A 4,374-nucleotide genomic window follows, 5' to 3' on the forward strand; every position below is an offset into this window, starting at 1 on the left:
GTATCCACATAATTGGGTAATTATTTTCTCCGTTTTAATTCGAAATTGTGGTTTCTTTGTACAGATAATGATGATCGCCAGGTGCATTGGGACTGTTAGGAGTTGACAGCAAAAATTTCTCAGTGTCCCTTGACAGAGCAAAGGATGCATTTTTCCCAACACAGGATTCTGTGAAGACTAATGGTAGATGTGAGAGCACATAATGCAGGAAAAGTCAAAGGGAGCTTAAATTAAATCAAACAGGGCCCACACTAATTAAACATTAATGGGATCAAGGCTAGATAACATGAAAATACCAAAAGTACACGCTTTGCCACACAGTGGAACATCAATTTAAAGAGATGATTCACCGAAGGGTTTCTCTTTTATATTAATAGCTACTTAATTGCCTTTGTGACCTGGGGAATGAATGCCCCATATAGTAGCTAAACTTTCATAAATGCCCCTAAAATGAATTTAGATGTTATGATTTTTGTTTCTGTTGAGTAATTTGTGTGAAAACATAAAATTTTAAATGCATTAAAACAAGTTTCTGCAAATGTATTTAATTTCCAATTACCCAGGCCTCATCTCATGAAAATCTTATTTTTAAACTCAGTAATTTTATTTTATAAGAAATGCATTAGAAATGATAGCAGATGTTGCCATTTAAATTATAACTAAGAGAATCTGTATTTTTCCAAAAAAAAAAATCTGAGAATAACATGTTAGTCTCCTTTTAATGTATTGTAATATATTTTATCATGAGCAGCATACATAAAGATCAGGATTTCAAGCAGTGTATTTGAACAGTGTTCATATTACTATTAAAAGGCATAAGCATCCCTGATGGGAAACTACTAAGAAAAGCATAAAGCTATGCTGGTAATGCAATGTCAGGATGTAACAGTAGAGCATCCATTCATAATAATAAAAATGCCCAGATAGTACACTGGGCATCCATATAGAGAACAGAACATGGCTCAGATGAACTGTTAGGCATTTATTACCCAACACAAGGAAGTTAGAAAACCCAAACAACTGCTTGGGCTTTGGTGGAATGGATCAACATTTGAAATCATTCTGGTTACTATGGAGACCCTCAGGATCTACTGGACACTTGTATAGCATTCCTCAGAAGCCAGCTTTTGCTTCTTGCATTCATTCTACTTGTATTCATCATAATTAAGGACAAGCTTGTTTACTTTTTCAAATGCTCATGTCAGTGTCTCTGATCCTGTTCCCCTTTGTCTCTCCGGAAACCTGAATGTAGCAAAAATGAGGGTATGAATAGTTATCGTTAGTCATCATTCTGCCATTAGTTAGTCATCACCAGCTTCATAGGCTGCTGATTTGACGAGCTTATATGGAAGGATGAAGATTTAAGTTAACCAGTGCTTTCCACTAAAGCCAAAGCACATGATGAAATACAATGAAAAAACCAATGTGATCACAGGGACCACACTAAGGCACTTAATGTTACACAGGTTTTTCTTGGTGTAATGACAGAAGGTATAAGTTATATATTATTAAACTGTTATATGTTATTAAACTATTAAAGAAAACTTGGGTTTTTAAGGAGGTTTTGTTTCAAGCCACATTTCATTAGTATTTAAGTAAAGTGTTATTAAAAGTACTTATATAATATTCTAGGTTATTACACATCTTCCTTAGGTTTATGTAGTTTCTCTCCCTGAAACCATCAGGCTTTGCTCTATCATAGATAATAAGTATTTAGAATGAGGAGTGATGAGATTCCTCCATGGGGAAAGTCTTGCAGAGCAAGTATAAGGATCTGGGTTTAAATTCCCTGTGCCTACATAAAAGTCAGGAATGTCTGTTCATGCCCATATTCTTATCACTGGGACGCAGAGACAAGAGGTTCTCTGGATCCTGCTGGTTAACCATGGCTGAATTGGTGAGCTTCCTATTCCGTGAGAGACTCTTGTCTCCAAAACAGTAAAAAGTAGGAAGTACTAGAGGACGTCATCTAATATTGAGCTCTGGCCTCCACACATTTGTATGTACACAAACACACACACGTCAAAGTCAAGTTAACTTATTTCTTCTCTTTATTGCCAACTATTTTTATTAGGTTAAAATATTATTTGATGAGCAGAAATTATTTATGTGGAGTGTTCAGAAAACCAACTTGTGACTATTTGCCTTGTCTTTGGTTACAGCCACGATTACACACATTCCTTCTAGTAGTGTTGGAAGTCTAAGAGACTGTTAGCTTGCAAAGCTGTCTCTCTGTTCGTATCTGATCACAGGAAAAGGTACAGGGTGGACAGTGTTCTCTTTTCAATGTAACATCTTTATAACAGTTCGAATACCTTCTCCCAAATGCATCAGGTGAAAAGCTTTGTTAATTTAGTCAAAGGACTCATTGCCAGTAACGAAGTCATCAACTTTTATCTTGTTGGACAGATATTCAGACATCAGCTTTGGGATGCTCTCTACACTCTTACATCCTCCAAAGGCAGCCCGTTTCCATGTTTGTCCTGTCACTAGGTAGAATGGACAAGTGGTGATTTATTCACCTGAAGCAGCTATGCCTACCACCACATGCCTCCACAACCTTTGTAGGTAGCCTCAAGGACTGCTCTCATGCCCTTCACATTGGCAGTACATTCGAAGAAGTAGTCCAGTCCCCCATCTGTCATTGCAATGAGTACTTACTGAAATCTTGGGGGTTAATACATTCAGAGAATCCAAATTCGTTGGCCGTTGTAAACTTATCTTTATTGAAGTCGATACCCAGAATGTACCAGGCACTTTACATCCCATGGTCAGCACCAATTCCACTCCTTCTGGGACAAAGATGGAGCAGGTAGATCCAGGCTCTGCCTTGGCGGTGTTCACAGCAGCACTCTACCACCACCGACAAGGCGGGCTTTATCCAAAGGGGCTGCAGGATCAATGTTAGCAATGGAGATGGAGCATATTTGGAAATGTGCCGGTTCCCATGATAGGAAAAATAGGCTTCCCTTTTCAGGTAAATCTGCTAGTGCCATCTGGCATTAATCCTTACCGCTGAGTGGCTCTTATCTTCTGGCAAATGTTTGTTTTAGGATTCAGACAAAAACAGGATGACAGTATCGCCTGCCTTCAGCTTAGTAACCCCCTCACCAACGCTTTCCACAATTCCAGCACCTCCATGTCCCAAAATCACTGGGAAACATCCCTCCTGATCAGCTCTACTCGGAACAGAGGCATCAGTGTGACAAATAGCATTGGAAATGGTCTCAATTCGAACTTGATGAGCCTTTGGAGGTGGTACTTCTATCTCCTCTATGGAGAGAGGCTTTCCAGCCTCCCAGGTGACTGCAGCCATGCACATGATCACCTACCTAGTTGTCCACTTTTGCAAGTTCGTATCTGCACACCAATCATCCACCTATTTCTTCTCCTTAAAGATTGTGTGCTACTTTAAAAGATTATCTCTACATATGTGTCTATCTACATACCTATCGACTATTTAGGAACTATTATGTCTACACCCAAGGCTATATGTTTAATATTATAGCACTCAATTTTGTGTTCTTAGCTGATTAATAACATACCTTTGTACAATATGAGAAATTCTAGAAAACAGTAACATAAGCATTCTGTGGCATACAGATACATGCAACCATATCCAGCTTTTCTACATGGGTTCTGGGAATCAAACTCAGATCAACAGATTTGTGTAGCAAGGGCTATCCCACTGAGCTATCCCTCCAGCCCATAATTATATGACTCTAAAAGTAGAAATAAAAAAAGTTAAACCACAATTGATGAGGACTTTATTAGATACGTTCTGACACATCCTGTATTTCTTCATTCAGTCCCAAAGCATGATTATTTTATAATATTTAGGAGCAGATATTGTTTGCTATGTCAACGATTGTATAATTGTAACTGATATTTTTCTTACTGCTTCATCCACCTTGTTATTTGACAGTGGTGATGAAAATGATGGCAATAGTGATTCTGTGCAATCTTCAGAGTAAAGCCCATGCCGGCAACGACTTAAAAGGCACTCAGGGAAATAAATGTTCTTAAAATGTTTACTGATAATATGAATAATAGATGAAAAGTAAATGTTGTCAGCGATTCCCAAGAAAGCACAATGTGGGGAAGACAGACACAGGAAGTATTAGGAACTGGGAAACAAATCTAAATCTGAGCACTCAGGGACTCTTGTAGCTGTTTACATTACATAAAGACATATGGGAAAACTGCTAAAACTACACAAAGCAACCAACCAATGCAAAAAAATATCCATTAAAATCACACAGGATCCAGCATAATTAAACCAAAGATTTCCTTAATGAAAGAACCACTGTTGTTTTGTTCTTGTAAATTGCCAAGAAAATCCTTCTGCAGCCATTAGGAAGGGGTCACAGAACA

At 38.1% G+C, this 4,374-nt stretch overlaps 1 pseudogene; it reads right to left on the reverse strand.

The window, feature by feature from the left end:
- Window positions 1–2,283: 2,283 nt before the first annotated feature.
- On the reverse strand, window positions 2,284–3,003 carry LOC102927897 (alcohol dehydrogenase class-3 pseudogene; annotated as a pseudogene).
- Window positions 3,004–4,374: the final 1,371 nt, after the last annotated feature.

Source organism: Peromyscus maniculatus, chromosome 13 (assembly GCF_049852395.1).
Source record: "Peromyscus maniculatus bairdii isolate BWxNUB_F1_BW_parent chromosome 13, HU_Pman_BW_mat_3.1, whole genome shotgun sequence".
In the NCBI taxonomy this organism is placed as follows: Eukaryota; Metazoa; Chordata; class Mammalia; order Rodentia; family Cricetidae; genus Peromyscus; species Peromyscus maniculatus.